The sequence below is a fragment of the Eumetopias jubatus genome, unplaced genomic scaffold (assembly GCF_037043125.1).
Source record: "Eumetopias jubatus isolate StellerSeaLion01/CBP00866 unplaced genomic scaffold, mEumJub1_p1.0 scaffold_6, whole genome shotgun sequence".
Lineage (NCBI taxonomy): Eukaryota > Metazoa > Chordata > Mammalia > Carnivora > Otariidae > Eumetopias > Eumetopias jubatus.
Window position 1 is genome coordinate 97063428 of NW_028274812.1, and position 18280 is coordinate 97081707.

General features: G+C 35.0%; 1 protein-coding gene across 2 annotated transcripts in view; it reads right to left on the bottom strand.

The window, feature by feature from the left end:
- TINAG (tubulointerstitial nephritis antigen) overlaps positions 1-18280 on the bottom strand; it is an 88766-nt gene that overhangs the window by 16338 nt on the left and 54148 nt on the right. The window lies entirely within an intron of this gene.

An 18280-nucleotide genomic window follows, 5' to 3' on the forward strand; every position in this document is an offset into this window, starting at 1 on the left:
TCTTTAGATCTAGCCCTCTGAAACTCTACCCTACATGGTGTAAACTAAAAATCTCCAAGACTGCTGATAACCATAATATACTGCGAATTGTGCAATACTGTTGAATCACAGATCTGTACCTCTGAAACAAATAATGCAATATATGTCAAGGAAAAAAGAAGAAGAAGAAGAAGAAGAAGAAGACAGCAGGAGAGGAAGAATGAAGGGGGGGAAATCGGAGGGGGATATGAACCATGAGAGATGATAAACTCTGAAAAACAAACTGAGGGTTCTAGAGGGGAGGGGGTTGGGGGATGGGTTAGCCTGGTGATAGGTATTAAAGAGGGCACGTTCTGCGTGGAGCACTGGATATTATGCACAAACAATGAATCATGGAATACTACATCAAAAACTAATGATGTAATGTATGGTGATTAACATAACAATAAAAAATTTAAAGAGAAAAAATAAATAAATAAATACAGATAACAGTTGTAGATAAAAGAATTTATGTGAAAATATGTATATGTGTATATTATTTCAAAAAATAGCTATGTGCCTAATGTGAGACTTCTGTTTACACATGTATGTATGGAAATCAAATATTTTACTCCTATAACTGGTCCGTTCTCAATGTAGCATATAACAATCCATAAAGAATCCAAACTTACAATAGCTCATGTTTTCTCTTGACTAAACCCAGTGAGGGAGATGTTAGTAACATATTCTATTTACTAATAAAATAACAAGACTTGTCTAAGAACATAGAGTGGGAGATGTTGGGCCCGGACTCCAAATCCTATGTTCTTCTTTATCTTATATTTTTCTCTTATAAATATCCAGCCCCCAACTGCAGTGTGTCCTGAACAGCAACAGTTTTATGTGGAGAAAGCATATGGACTACCATTTTCATGTGCTGTGATGGATTGTGAGAATACAGTTCTGCCCACATATCGCCCCACCAATCCCAGTATCCCTCTCTATAACAAACATTCCTTGGGGTCGGGGGGAATTCTTGAAAGAAATGCAAATTCATTCAAATATTTTCAACATGTCCATTTGCTAGAAAGCTGTTCTTAGTAGGGTACAGAATAAAATGATAGCACCATAGCACAGAGATAATGTCTAAAGGCAGGTTTATGGTAGAGATCTTGGGGGCATTCAAGAAAATATTTTAATGCATATAGATCCTTTGGCACAAAGGGGAGGGAAGAAAAAAATGATGTGGAAGATGGGAATAATCCTGAAAAAAGGTAACTTTTCTTTCTCTTTTTCCCAGTAGAGGATAGGAGTGGTGATTGCAAGGCTTCCCATCTCTCTCTTGGTTTTCTGCTACACACAGGAATAGTAGACTGGAATACTTTAAGGTTTCAAATATTCTGGGCAGCTTAATGTGTAAGTTCAAGCAAGTTTAATTTTGAAAACCATTCTGCAGTTTTATCATTATATTTATATCCATGTAACTTTTCTACAAAAAGCTATTGTCACCATTGACAAAAATTACCATTCACAGTAAGTGCCTCCAAATCTTCAAAGGTCATTATGTACTTCAAGTAGTAGGTCATATCTGAAACTTTGAGTTGCTCATTTTCTACTCATTTATCATGACTCTCATAACAATTTCAAAAAGCCTTTACTGCAATCAAATTTCCTTTCAGGTGGTCCGGCTACTAGTTACTTTAGCTATTTACATTTATGTAAATACAGGAGTAAATCAGAAGTATCTAAGGAAACATTCAACTCCAAAATAAAGCAGGCAGGAGAGGAATCCCATATCTGAGATTCCACCAAATACATGAGAAGTTCAGGGCAGTTTTGCTTGAGGCACTAATGAGCCTCCTAAGAAAGAATGCCTAATCAAAAAAGAAGTATCCGACAGAACAAGCTTGATCCAACAACTAAGAAGAGATCAAAAGACAGGAGGAGCAACTGAAAGGATAATTTTCTCATTCACATCTATCCCCACTGGCCTTAACTAAGTTTAGAGCTGGGGGTAAGGGCCAGACTTGTTATAAGAACCTGATAGAGCTATTTCACTAAAAACTATATATTGTATAAAACTCACTAATGATACTCAAATAGAGAGCAATACCAAGTTTCTTTCCCCTTTTGTAAGATCTTCCTGACTTCTTGGGCCCCAATGCACCGAGGATGGTGCATGGGAAGACAAAGGAGTATTCAACAGAGGGAATGGAAAAGAAATACAAGAAAAATGCCACCAGGAGTTGAGTCCTGCATTTACTGTTAAGTCCTTTTCAGATACCCCTAGGCACTCTCAAAAATATTGAGACACTGGGGGCATGAAGATCCACAACCACATATGGGGTCCAGATTTAGCAAAACAATGACTATACATAATTCCATTACTAACAGATCAGAGACTAAATTTAAGGAAACAGAACATTTTCTCACAAAGGAGAAGAGACTTCAGAATGTAGTCATTTGTCTTATTCCCATATTAACAAATAAATTAAAAGTGAAACAAACTACTGAATTTGAAGACTTCTAAAAAATACAAACTATCATTTTTACCATTGTTCAATCACCTATTTTTCATATGTTCCTGTACATTTTGTTAAGATTATTTAAATAATATTTTCAATGATATAATAGACAGCAATAATTTTTATTTTGCAAATCTATCAACTTTTTGGAGTTGCTATAAGTTTCAGGAAACACTATACTGTTCATTGTAACTTTAACCTTTATGGAAACACATTTCTAACCTAGAGAGAATGCCAGCATTCAGATTATTACAAACATTCTCAAAATGGACAGAAAAACAAATCAAGTCTTTAAATAGAGGTGAGAGAGGAAGAAGAAAAGTCCACTGAGGTTGAGAGTTTCAGAGACTAGAATGCTTGTGAAAGAGAATTATAAACAAAGGATACTAATCTTGACACAAAATTCAGATAAAAAGGAGATATCACACCTCACCAAGGAAGCTATCGTGCAGTTGCCTATGTTATACAGCCTCTGTGTCAAATGATAGGCAAGGTCCATCCATCACAAGATCTAATGTTTGCACTGCAAATTTCCATTATCTTTTCTCACCTGTATCCGTTTTAGACAGTGGCTAAGATGGTAATCAGCCCATAAAGTCACAGTGGGTTATTGCAGAGAAATAAACCTGTGGGTTGTTTTCTAAATATCCCATGCTTTCTGAAAGACTGGGAAAAAAATCACTTTGCCCTAGGTGATTTCCCACTGGTATCATAGCAAATTCATGTAACTAAAACCTTTAACTGGTACAAAAAATGAAGACTACTTACATCGCTCACTTATGGGAGAGAGTTCTTCTTTTCTTGATCTATGAAGAGCATTTTCATATATATATATATATATATATATTCCTGAATTATGGTACTAGACTTTGACTTGCCTTTATACCAGTAGGCTGAATATTCTAGAAACAGGTATATACTTTCATAAATATTCTCTGTAAGTCAATGGCTGTCTTTGGGGACATAAGGAACTTCATTATATTCATATATATCTTCTAAACATAACTATTTACACTCTTTCTTCCTTCACTTATACATCTTCATTTTAAGGACTATTCATAAACACTTCTTTAGAAAGAGCAGGACCATAACCTTACTCTGTTGAGATTGTTTCCTTAACCCTGCTAATTTGAAACCAATTATACAATAGGATCACAAGTTTGAAAGACCTTGAGAGTGGCTATCTTGCTTCAAGAAATTCTACTTCATATGAACTTTATACTGTTCTTTTGAATTTTTTTCTAACTCATTAAGTTAAATTGTTTCAATTATTTAAGACCTATTAATACTTATTTTAATCTCAAAATTTCATGACACCTGGGAAAATGCTGGTATTGAAAAAATCTGGGCAGCTCTCATACCACATTCCCTGAGGATGCCTGAAAACTGAGGGTTCCCAATGCTGAGTCTATGTTTACATCTCTCACTTCAAACATGTGATCATTTAAGCTCTTCCTTCTGGATGGGCCTCATATGCCTACTTTTAGGTAGTTCTGGAAATACTACTCTTTTGCATAACACTGAGAGTCTTTCTGGAGAGACCATCAGTTCTGCAGGGTAAAGCATCAAAACCCATTCAAGGATGTTGTAAGATTTTGTATTACTAAGGTTATGAATGTCTTTACACATGTCCTCTTTAAAAAGGATGTTGTTCTTTTCAGATAACAGTGCTAATCAATACTAGAATTATGAAAAGCATATTTTAAGCTTTTTCTAGATACCAAAATTAATTGGAACTGAGTAACTACTTTGCACAGGATTTTAAATCATAAGTGCTGTTGTTGTTTCTCCCTTGGTTTTGGTTGATTTTGTGCTTCAGGTGCATATATTCAGTAGTGGTCACATTAGATATGGTAAATAAGAGAGAACTGAAGATATAACTTTCTTAAGGTAATATTTACATTCCCATAAATATCTCTTTCAAAAAAAAAAAAACAACACAGAATCTCTGTGTACTTCATCCACTTATTTCAGCCTTTATCCAGAAAACTGTCGTTTAGTCCAAAGAAGACATATCTTTTGCCTTCAAGAAGCCAACAATTTAATGAGAGTGATTAAATTGTTTAAATTATTTAAGACTCATTAATACTTCTTTTCTCTCAAAATTCAGTGACACCTGAGAAAATGCTATATTGGAAAATTTGGGCAGCCACTGTACCACATTCCCTGAGGATGCCTGAGAATGAATGGTTCCCTATAGTGAGTGAAAATATATCTAATGGGAGTGAAATGAAAAACAAACAGGTATAAAAATAATTTGAAGCAGCCCAAGAAATAATTTGAATCCATAATTGCTACTTTTATAAAAGCATGTTTTAAAAAATTTTCTATGGGTTACAGACAAAGAAATTAATTATCTGTAGATCTGTAGAGGGCAAAGGTGACTGACTCCCTTCCCAGAATTGAGTAGAAATTCTTCAGTTACAAATGAAAGTATAGAATTTTAGGCACAGTAAGTGCAAAGTCACAAGAGAGCTGGTAAAACTTCATCTTATTCTAAGCCTATTCTAAGAGCAGCACCTGGTCTTGTGGGACTGGAGAAGAGTGAAGGGAGTAGCAGGAAAAAAAGAAAGAAAAGAAAAGAAAAGAAAAGAAAAGAAAAGAAAAGAAAAGAAAAGAAAAAGAAAAGAAAAGAAAAGAAAGAAAGAAAGAAAGAAAGAAAGAAAGAAAGAAAGAAAGAAAGAGAGAAAGAGAGAGAGAGAAAGAAGGAAAGAGAGAGAGAAAGAGAGAGAGAGAGAGAAAGAAAGAAAGAAAGAAAGAAAGAAAGAAAGAAAGAAAGAAAGAAAGAAAGAAAGAAAGAAAGAAAGAAAGAAGAAAGAAAGAAAAGCAAAGCACATTGGGCTCAGGCTATAAAGAGCATCCATAGCCACCAAACTCGGCACTTAGAAAGTTGGTGGTAAAGAGTCATTCAAATATGGTAATGCCATGATCCAGACAGTCTTTCAGAGACACAACTCTGGTATTTGCATGAGGGAGAGATTCCAGGGGAAGGAGAATGAAAGCATGAGATAAATGTAGGTCGTTAAAGCAAGAAATAATGAAATTCTGAAGAAGAATGTTAAGACCCAGAAAGGAAATCTTGTTTATTCTTTTAATGCCTGTGTCTCCAACACCTAGAATAGTGACTAAGACATTCATAGTCAACCCTAAATATATATTTGTTGAGCAAGTCAATTGAACTATACTGGCAGCAAGTGAATTAAATGAATAAGAGGATGCAGATTTGAGAGCTATTTTTGAGGTAAAAGTGATGGAGGGTATTATGCAAGTGATTAAGTCAGAGAAAGATAAATACCATATGACTTCACTCATATGTGGAATTTAAGAATCAAAACAAATGATCGTAGGGGAGAAAGACAGGAAAACCAAGAAACAGACCCTTAACCATGGAGAACAAACTGAGGGTTACCAGAAGGGAGGTGTGGGCGGGGGTGGGTGAAACAGATGATGGGGATGAAGGAGTACACTTGTCATGATGAGCACCGGGTGATGTATGGAAGTGCTGAACCTCTAAATTGTACACCTGAAAATAATATTACACTATATGTTAACGAACTGGAATTTTAATAAAAACCTTTTTTTAAAAAAAAGTGACGGAATTTGTTGGCCAAGTAGAAAGGGAGAAGAAAGAGTCAAGGTTAACTCTAGGATTTTTTGAATGAATAGGTGCCTCCAAAGTGATGTTATTTGTAGTGCACTTCACATTACATAGAGATGTGTTCCCGACGATCAGGCTGATGTGTTATTGCCTAAGCTGTAATTACGGAGTGGCTTCATCTACTTTTGAGTTCTCTCTACTGATAATGGTTCTGCGTATTAACCTTTAAATTCATTACTTTTCAGGGTTTCTGACAGGTAAAATACTGTAAGAACCAAGAAAAGCTGATTATTAAAAGAAATTGTGAAAGAGCCTTTCTACAGATTGAGGAATTGCTCTGTGATGAGAATAATTATCTCCTAACTCACATGTCAAGATCACATTTGCTTAAGAATCAAGTTCTTTAAAGCAGATCTCACATTATCTAAGAATCTGGAGTTACAAGGAGAAAAAAAAAAGTTTTATTTTATATTGACGGTAGGTGTAATACACTAGCAGAATCATCTAGACCACAACGTTTCAGTGGGCCTGACAATTTACCACTTCTGGGATCCCAGCATGTGCCCAATAGACTAACAATAGGAATTCAAACTCATGTTTTCTGGGCAGACCAATTCTGTATTAGTGAATATAGATCCACACAGATAAAGAATAAAGTTTCTCAACAGTGGACATGTAAAGAAATCTTACAGCCTAATAGAACAGGAAATTTAGGAGGAAAACAAGGAACAAATATGTAAGAGCCTGATATGAAACTGCAACTCTTATTAAAGAAATGAAAGTCAGATAGGATACAGGTATAAAGAAACCACCAGATGAGCCTCAAGCCAATAACAATGATATGACTACTCTGGATATACAATTTTGCTTTTAAAGGTGAGATTGCAGATAGACTCTCAGCTCCCTTTACACAAAGATTAGTGCAGCAAGAATGAGGCAAAGATAAGCAGGGTCTTGTTGCCTTATGAATGTTCTCCCAGAGACACTTAGTAAATTCATTCAAAAAATGCTCAGGCCTAGTGAGTATGGCAGTGTTGAATAGGATAGAGAGCTCTAGAAGGTGCTAATTAATGCTAGATCAAAGATGAAAGAAAATAGACTGGGAGGGAAGTAAAATAAAATTAAGGGCATTCCCCATCTCCCTTCATTTTCCACTGAAGCAAAATGTAAATCAAGTCAGGGTTTATTCACTTAAGATCAGGTACTTTTATTGATATGTTCTGCCAAGGGGTTACCAATTTTGTCATAGTTTGGAGTAGCATAGGATGATTTGTGAAAGATCAATTTTTTGTGTGTATGAAAATGTCAGAGATGACTGTGTCTCCTCCTAACATTAATTACTCATACAACCAACACTATTTACTGAGCTGCTGATATATTCTTTATCCTACCCCACCCTAATATTTCAGGAAACAAAAATATTATAACTGTAATATCACACAAAATTTGACCTATAAAAAGGAGTATGGAAGAAAATGACAAGACAGTTGTGCCCAGGTATGCTCTGGTCAGAATGATCTGCTGTGGAATTGAGAAAATGAACCCTCTGCATTTGCTATATTGACAGAATATATGTTAATATATTCACAATCATGTGAAATGTACTTGGCAGAGGAAGTACAAGATCAAAAATTTCCATCGTCATCACCAATGGCAATTAACTAGGGTAGTATCTTATGAAGACATACTGTGAGGGAAAACTTCAGTCCTTTGATGTTAGGAATAGAAATGGCTCACCTCCTCATAAAATCTCAGCACTCGAAGGAGACTCAAAGATTACAGTATACTCCGGGTTATGGCTCACGGGCTAAATCTGGCCCACTGTCTGTTTTTATAAATAAACTTTTATGGAAAAATTAAGCTCACTTGTTTACATATTATCTGTGACAGCTAATGGCAGATTTGAGTTTTCAAGACCATTGGCACTAAGTATTAATCTGATTCTACTCCAATTTCCTTGCTTCATAGATAAAGTAACTAAGGCCCAAAAAGGTTAAGTAATGTTTCAAAATTGTATGGTAAGTGGCTAAGCTGGTACTAGTGTCTAAGGCACAATTAATAACACAAGCAATAAAAAATAGGACTAGCAGAAGACAGAAAGGTGTGGGATCATTTAGGGTTGAGATGGAGAAGGCATTATGGGCCTTGAGTAATTTGTAGCAGATGCCAAGAGGAAATGAGGGCATACCTGAGAGAAGAGAATTTAATGCCAAGAATGACTCTGTGTGCATTCCTAGAGATACCATGAAAGGTTTGGAAGGAGGAGGATTGTAGACAGCCATAAAAAGATAAAGCTGGTGATGGTGAGCAGAGACTAAAAGGGAAAAGAACAGGGTTGGAGGCAGGAAGAACAGTTTGATCATTATAACAATATTCCAATCAAGAATGCATTCATGACTCCCAACCATCTCACTTGTATCCAGAAATTTAATGAATATAATCATTACAATGAGGGGGATGGAAAAGAATAATACTTAATACATTTATTTGAGGATCAAAATAAATCAAAGTTGTCAGTACTAACTCTTCACATTAATATCACTTAATATCAATGCATCACCTGTAAAATTTATATTTCTGCAGTCTTTCCCTTTTTATTGTAATGTAGACTCGGTCTGGCCTTCTCTTTCGTCTTACTAAAGTAGTCAGTAAAATCCTCCATGTTTCTGCTTAGAGAAGACATTGGAAATTGCCATAGCAACCCATGCATTTTAACAAAATCTCCCGGTTCGTTCATTCGTCAGAATTGTCATATATATCATATTCTTGGAACACAGGATAGAATCCTGATCTTAGATTCTGAAAAGGTAAGCTTGTGAAATACGCCTTCTAAAAATGTATAGTGGTTACCCTAGAAGTGTGCTCTCTTTTAAGAAATAGCCAATCCATACTCCAGCTGACAGAAAGAAGTCAGAAGCCACTGTACTTCCTACACCTGATGTCCTCTTGCCTCACCGCACATCTCTGGAAATTCACATTTACTTTACTTTACTGCCGTGTAAATTCTATAACTCTTGGAACTTTGAGGGCAACACCTACCTCAGAAGATATGAGTTTATAGGACAAAATCACAAAAAGAATTTAGGCTAAATCTGGAAGGTGGCACTCACCAGGGGCTAATAAAATCCCATCACACAGGCCCCCCAAATCTGAAGTATCCACAGACATTAACAATCATTCAACAAGAAGGTAAAGTGTATTTTCCCAATTACTGAAAGGTATTTTCAGCCTTGGCATAACCCATTGCCCCCGTTCTTAATGAATCTAAGAAATTGCCTATAATCACCTTCTTCAACTGACCATTTGCTCACGTACCATGTCTTTCCCTGATGTCTACCACCTAGAAAATTATTATTTCCAACCATGCTGATTTTATACAATCCAGTAGAATTAAAGTGTCTGTGACCAAACTCTTACTATTTACATGGCTTTCTTGGTACAAATAGAATCATATTCTCTAAGGCCATGAAACTTTTATCACATTTACCAAAGAAGTTACTCATTTATTCCTACAGTCACATGTGCAAAGATGTATATCATAGATAAGTACTCATTAATGCCATAATTAGAATCAGCTCCAAATTATAGTTTCTAAAAATAATTCTGAAAATAGGTTCAGAGTAATAAAGAAAAAGTTAAGGGAAGTATGAACTTTTACAAAATTAAAGGAACTATAAAGTGAGTAGCCTCTTAGGTGGCAGACACACTGTCTCATTTTATCCTCACAACAAGATGGTGAGCATTAAATTATTATCCAATGTAATAGAGAAAAATGGAGATATACAGATTAAATTCCCTGCCTGAGATCACCTAAGGAGAAGGTCAGAACTAGCATTTGAATCTAAACGTGACTCCAAAACCCAGTTCTTTATGCTCCACAGCATTGCTTCCACAATCTGTCCTGAAGGAAAAAAGACCTTAGAGACCTGTGACTCTGTGTGTGTGTGTGTGTGTGTGTGTGTGAGAGAGAGTGTGTGTGTACACAAATACATTGTTTTATATGTGTTTTATAAGCCACTTTCTTATGAATGTCAACAGAGCTTTCTAAGAATTCTTTTTAAAAACAATGCTCCTACCATGCCTGCACCTAAATAAAAAAATGAAGTTTTTTTTTTTTTTTGGCTATTGTTTTGTTTTGTAAAAGGGCAGTTCAGAGTAATAGCAGTTATAGAGTAGAATGGACCTGGTCAGGGTTTGAGATGACAAATCAATGAGACACCAATGTCAAACAAGAGAAAACAAATGGAGCACAAACTGTTCTGTCAATTTGATTCAGTGCAGACAGACAAAGGCAACACGATTCAATCAGCACTGAAAATAGAAGAAAAATAAACCTCCTTTATCAGTTGCACCGTCGCCAGAGTTCCTCTCCACTGCCACTCTTCTGTTTGTTTGTGAGTTCAACTCAAAGAATCTCAAGAGTCTGCAGAATCTCCCAGTGGCTTCCTTGAATGATTGAGTGAAAACTTTCCATAGCTGAATCAAATTAGTAGGTATTATTTTATTTTACTTATTAAGGTTCTTCACATTATTCCTCTTATTATCCTCAGCATCTAGCAAGGTGTCTAGTACATAATCATTGCCCAATAAAATTTGTTTAAATTTTCAGTTGAGAATCAATGTGGGAGGTATCTACATGGACTAAATTACTGCACTTTTTTTCAAAGAAGTTAAAATACTTTTGGAAGTCATTCAATATAATAGCCAAAGGATTCTTTTAGCCATTGCATAGTCCTTTTTTTTTTAAGATTTTATTTATTTATTTGACAGAGAGAGACACAGCGAGAGAGGAAACACAAGCAGGGGGAGTGGGAGAGGGAGAAGCAGGCTTCCCACTGAGCAAGGAGCCCGATGTGGGGCTCGATCCCAGGACTCTGGGATCATGACCTGAGCCGAAGGCAGACGCTTAACGACTGAGCCACCCAGGTGCCCCTAGCCATTGCATAGTCTTAATTAATTAGGTTTGTTTTCATCAAGTTTAATACACACACAATAGAAAAATATACGAATGCTAAGGAAACTCACATAGACGAAGTCAAATCTGGCAGAACTTAAGATGGAGATAAAAAATATTTTAATGTAATTTGCACCTATCATTATAACTACAAGATAAAAATGCAAAGCTTTAGCAAGAAGAACCAACTACTATTTATTCTTTCTTTTTCTGCAGACTTTGATAGCACCAAGCCCAAAGGGCATTTTTCAGTAACTGTTTTCTGAGACCTCTCAGCAACATTTCACACTACTAGCTATTCCTGCCTGCTTGGAACACTTTCTCCCCCAAGTCTGTGTGATACCTAGCCTGGTCCTCCCTCTCTGACCTTAGTCTCCTTTACTAGCCCCTCCTTCTCTATTTGACCTTTAAATATTAGGGTTCTTCAGGTTTGGTTCTGCAACACTCCTTTCCATTCCCATGGTTTCAGCTACCATCTAAATGCTGATCACTTTAATGGTTTCTCTTTGGGCTCATAAAAGCCTATAGTTTCACTCCAGAAATGCATATAATTGCTTATTTGACCTTTCCATTTGAATGTCTCCAGAAATCTCAAATTCAGTATGTCTACATTGAACTCCTGATTCTTCCATCTCCACCTGCTCTTCTTCTACTGTTCTCTGTATCAGTAAATGGAACACCTGTGCAATCTCTTCCTCACGAAGGATAACTGGGCTGTATTCACGATACCTACCTCTCCAATCACCACCCCTTCGGACAAATTACCAAGTCTTGTCAGTTGTACCAAAAAAGATATAACCTCACATTCATTTACTCATATTTAGAACTACCAACCTAGTCCAAGCTACCATTATTTCTTGATTAGAGCTTCTGACATTAATCTCCTAATTGTTCTTCCTGTTCCATCTTTCCAGCTCCAAAATTTCATTCTCTAAGCACCATGTAGAGTGACCTTTAAAAAAAAATAATGCAAATTATGCAATTTTCCTGTTGAGAGCCCTTGAAAATAACTTCACTAAAACTTGGGATGAGGTTCAAAACTCTAACCATAAATAACAAGGCTCTGCAAGCTTTGTCCGAAACCTACTTCATCTCTTGTCTTTCAACCCCATTGTCCATACTTTTGTTTATCCTAAGTCATTCCTAGTAATTCCCAAAAGACATCAGGACAGTGACTAAGAGGAGATAGTGAAGCAGAATATTTTAGGCAACATACTCCTTATAAAGAAAGTGTAATAATTGGCTGTAGAGCAGGAAGATTTATCCAGTAGTGCTGAATCCTGATCGGCACTTAGTATCAGGTGCCCGGTTGGGGCAGTAAGGGCTTGAGTAGAAGCATCAAAACAGCAGAGTACTGGAGCTAGTTGCCACACACACCAATGTGAACTTCAACTCAGAATGTAGACTGGGGATTGTACTAGTGACCAACGCGATGGTGAGTGAGGCGAAGAACAATCTACCCTGTCTGTCGGCAACCACAGAGTCTGGATAGATTTCTTTTATTTATGGAGAGGGTGAAAGAGGGAAAAACCATTTGACAGCAAACATATATTCGTGGAATAGAAAGCATTGTCCTGTGCTCTTGGAAAAAGATAATGCCTCAGAAAAATTATCAACAATAAGAGAACTTTCTATGAGATTAATTTACATCCTCAGGGGACTGAAAGAAGGTTTGGCTTTAATGCCCTGATGACATTAGCAGAGAGCAGGTTGAGACATATGGGTAACAAGATAAATAACGAGCAAGTATTACAAACAAATTGAAAGGAAAGCAGGTAAGGCACAGAAATTACAGTTTCAATAGCAGATTTTTACAGGTGAGTCTAAGGTAATTGTGAATCAGAATTAATTCTTTGGGAAACTAAAATAAAGATATAAAGGGGGGGCACCTGGATGGCTCAGTTGGTTAAGCCACTGCCTTTGGCTCAGGTCATGACCCTGGAGTCCCAGGATCGAGCTCTGTAATGGGCTCCCCACTCAGTAGGGAGTCTGCTTCTCCCTCTGGCCCTTCCCCCACTCATGCGCTCTCTCTCTCTCTCTCTCTCTCTCTCTCTCTCGCTCTCACTCTCTATCTTCCAAATAAATAAATAAAATCTTAAAAAAAATAAAGACATAAAGGGCTCATTTAATAAAACTCCACACAATGCTCCATGGTATCTTGAAACGAGGTATCAGAAGTTCAGTGAATTATGTTGTCTTCTTCAGCAAGTATTTTATGACAGCTTTCCTGATATTTATTATGCTTTTTACTTTATATAAATTTGAGAGTAGAGGACTGTATTTTTGTAAGATTAATATCTTGTTCTGGCATTAAAAAATGTTGTTGGGTTTGAGTTCATGCTTTCTGAAATTGGGTAACTTCTACTTTATTATCTTTTTCTTCACACTTGGGCAGTTCAACTTTGTGTGTAATTTTATTTTAATATTTCTACATTATGATTTTTTAAAAATAGCACAAACATACTTTTATATAGTAATCTCTATATGTATATTATACAAGGAAATATAAACATAAATATAGTCCAGTGTTTTTGAGCCAAAATATCAGAATCTTGTTATTAAGATGTTTTTTTAGTTATACATCTTTTAAGAATAAGGTTAACTCTATCAGGAGCAGGATTATGGTGTTGAGTTCATGTATGTGAAGCATTTAGAACAGTGCCAAGAATTTAAACGCTACACAAAGGAGTTAGCAACAACTGCTACTATGTTGTCAGCACATTATTTTCATATCCAACTCACCAAATTTGATGAGTTAATTTTCTGGAAAAATATCAATTTAATGAAAGAGTTGAAAGCCAAATTAAGTAAATGAACATAAGGTATGCTAGTAAAGATGTAAAATAATTATTACTCCAAAATAGCTTTAGAGTCAGCAAGTTTAATATGAGTTTTAAGGAAAAGTTACCTTAGATATAGCTCCAGAAATGTGAAAATTACCCAATTTATTTTATGAGACTATCATATCATAGCCAAAATCTGAAGAGGCAATAACATAAACAGACTTTATTTTAGTTTCCTTAATAAGCAAAATTGTAAAACTTGAAATAAAATGCTAATAAATCATGCACATTGGTGTATATAGCCTATGAGCCTTTACCTCATAATAAATTCTAGAAATATAACTAGTTAACTACAAAAATTCACTGATAGAATATAACATTAGATCTATTGAAAAGCATTCACTCATCTCAACATATATTAAAAATTTCTATTACATTTTTAAAACTCACTGTGATCAAAACCCCTTCTTTATTTTTTAAGTAATCTCTACACTCAACATGGGGCTTGAACTCTAAACCCCAAGATCAAGAGTTGCATGCTTTACCAGCCAAGCCAGCCAGGCACCCTTGACCAAAATTCTTTAAAAAACAGGAGAAAAAGGTACTTCCTGACTTTAAAAAAAGACAATTGATCTTGAGTCAAGAACCAACACATAGTTAAAGATTCAACCTCAGAGGAATTTAATTTAAAGGAACAAAATTATTGTTTTGGAAGAGTCCTTTTCCCAAGCTACAGAGCTCTTGAAGCCCTGGACAATTTAATACCCATGAAATAAGCTTTTATTTTGCTCTGGAGTTATTTTGATGTGTACAATAGAATATTTTCTCTACTTATCAATGCACCAAAGCTAATTTCCTTTTCAAATTTCACTAATTACCTCTATTACCTAATGTCATGTTTTTTCACACAAAAATTAAGGGTTTTTTAAATTTTATTCAAAAAATTTAAATCCATATTCTGTCCAGATTTCCTCCAAGAAAATCAAGGAACAGTATTTACTTAGATGTCTTCGCTAGCAACCCAAGACATTCCCAATTACACTTGTAACACATAAAATATATTTTATTTTCTTAATTTTTCCTAAATTCTGTACAAGTGTTTTTTCCCACTTTTATACATTTTAGGAAAGCATCAGTACTTAAAGAACCCAAATAGTGCCACTGAAGCTAATATTTTCAATTAAATTCATCCAAATTTTGGAAAATATCAAATTATACAATGTAATTCTGCATTCTGTTCCCTAGCAAAATTCATTCTGAAGTCAATTACCAAATAGTAATTGTGGCTTTGCTTGAAAAATCTTGAAATAAAATTGCACAATTATAACTATATTATAACGCATAAATTTAAAACTTTTGAACATATTAAAAAAGGAAGATTGAGTCAATTTTTAAAGAATTTTTAGATGATATCATTTGTTTATTATACACATGATGGTTTCACTTTCCAAATAATCAGTTCAAATTTCTCAAATAAGAAGTTCAGCTTTCATTCACAAGGAAGGAATCTGAAGAACATAATTTGAGAATGTCATTTAAAAATTTTAACCTATTTAAAATTTTATAGATTTGGGGCAAAGTACAGCATATTTAAAAAGTTGTTACTATATATCTAATTACAAATATAGCCTCATCGATTTCCACTTTTGATATTTACTAATATTAGTCAATAGCAATAGCTGTTGTAGTAATATATAGTAATAGTCAATAACATTTATTAAATGCTTTCATATACTAAGCATACAAATACTGTGTCTGCATCTCATTTATCCTTCACAAACACCCTTTTATCCTCAGCTTACAAAAGGATAAATACAGCTAAACAAATGGCAGCCAGATGATTTAGATGTGCCTGACTTCAACACACATACTCTTAACACTGTATTGTGTCCCAGTGGTTTATCAAACAAGATTAGTATTGAAGTGGCTTGAACTGAGTATTGGTTTGGAAGATAACCAGCTTGTAATATCTAGAGAAATCTATATTACGATGTCTTCTTCTTTTACATTAGTTTACTTGATATATAAAATCCATGGTCTTTTACCGATCTTAGATGGACAAAATATTTTAAGTTTGAAAATTAGTAAATTCTTTTGTCAGTTTAATCAAATTATCATTTTAGTATTTCTTCTGTTTTTAATATTATTTGCTATTGAAATACTTCAACCTGGTAACATAAGTGAAATAAAATAACAGCTTAGCAGCCAATTAGTTCCATTTTTGAAAGTTGCCTTTAAGAATGATATAAAGATCTCAGGATATAGAGAAAAAAATATTACAAAAACAAAATCCTTGAAGAATAGCATTTCTCTAAAGAAAAATAAATTCAGTGTTCTATAGTAGTCTTTAGAATGTAAAGAAAAATCTATGCTGTCTTCTTTATAAATAAAACAAGTTCTAATTTAAGTTGCTCAGAGTTTTTTTAATCTCATTGGAAAAAATAAACAGGAAAAATAACTGCATAAATATTGAAAAAAATGAGAGCAATGAACAATGCAAACACCATCTGGTATTAAAATGGTAGCAGTTGAATAATAAGAGTATTTTGAACAGGACAACCCAGAATCAAACCTTAATAAATTTATGTAAAAATTTAATAAGCAATAAAAATACACTGTAAAGAGTAAGGAAGAAGTGGGCTATTCATTTTATGGCCTTGATGCTCTTAGCTCAGAGTTTGGAGGGGAAAAAATTAAATTGTCACCAAACATCATTTACCCAAATATCTTCCAGGTACATTTTTACTCAATTAATTTAAAAATAAAACTTTAAAAAGGTAGAATAAAAGTTCAAGTATTGTCCAGGTCAAAACCATTAAAAATAAATTTCTAAAAGCCAACAATAAACCAGAGTTTAGTCAATAATGTAAAAGGATTAATGCTTTCAATGCATTATGAGCTCATACACATCTAGATTTTAAAAATTAAGCCTCCATTAGAAAAATAAGTAAAGGGCAAGGATAAATTAGAGTTAACTGTAGAGGAATAATTAATATATTTACCTTTATTCTAGGATCATTTCCTACTTTACTCCTCACTTGTGCTATCTCCAATGAAACTTCACACTCTTGTGAGGTTCCCTCCTGTGTGTTTCCATTCATTTTTTTTTAATTTTATTTTGTTATGTTATGTTAATCACCATACATTACATCATTAGTTTTTGATGTAGTGTTCCATGATTCATTGTTTGCATATAACACCCAGTGCTCCATTCAATACATGCCCTCTTTAATATCCATCACCAGGCTAACCCATCCCCCCGCCCTCCTCCCCTCTAGAATCCTCAGTTTGTTTCTCAGAGTCCAAAGTCTCTCATGGTTTGTCTCCCCCTCTGATTTCCCCCTCTTCATTTTTCCCTTCCTACTATCGTCTTTTTTTTTTTTAACATAAAATGTATTATTTGTTTCAGAGGTACAGGTCTGTGATTCAACAGTCTTACACAATTCACAGCACTCACCAACAAAATCCAGGAGGCACAGAGAACCCCCCTCAAAATTAATAAAAATAGATCAACACCCCGACACCTAATAGTAAAACTTACTCCATTCATTTCAGAACCAATGCACTTACATTATACGGTTGGTTCCGGGGCTGTCTCCACTGCTTGACTGTAAACATCTGAAAACCAGCCAAGTGGATGTATGTATGTATGTATGTTATTTCCCAGAGCTCAGCTCTGCCATAAAGCATCAGGAAAAGAAAGATTCCTTTTCCTTTTTAAACCCTGTTTGAAATCCCATTTAAATCCCATTTCTTTTCTTTGGTAACAGTTGCTACTCTTAGATATATCTCATCTCAAAGTAGAATGACTCAGCACTAGGATGCTGAACTGTACTGCTCGTAAATGTGAAAGACTTATCTTGGTCTCTATAGGGAACAGCACTTCACAGGATATATGGGGAGAGATATCACATGGACACTTTTTGGAACTTTTACCATAAAACAAACAATGCTCCTAAAAAGACATGTAAGTTAATATAGAGAAAATGGAATATGAAGCAAACTCAGAGTGAAGCCGTCAGAGCCAGGCTAGGCTTTGCAGGATAAGTAAGATAATTATGATTAAATTGAATGCCCCTCTGACTTGGTTACCTCTTAGTCTTATTTTTTCCTAGATTCCTCCTCTCTTTATACTCAACCCATATTAAATTCCTTCCAATTCTGTAAATACGTCATATTCTCTCTCACTGCAAAAGTATGCATTTGCTGCTCACTTTTCCTGGAATATGGTCTTCTCTTCCCATATACCTTTAGTACTCCCACATGCTCTACAGCAGGAGCCACCTCTTCCCTGGAGTCTTCTCTGGCCCCTGAAATGGGAGTTATGAGCCTTCCTAATAGATGCACATCCTCACTAATCAATATAAATCCCTATCCTATTTCCATCTCTACTCTTTTTTTTATTATTGTGTTATGTTAATCACCATACATTACATCATTAGTTTTTGATGTAGTGTTCCAT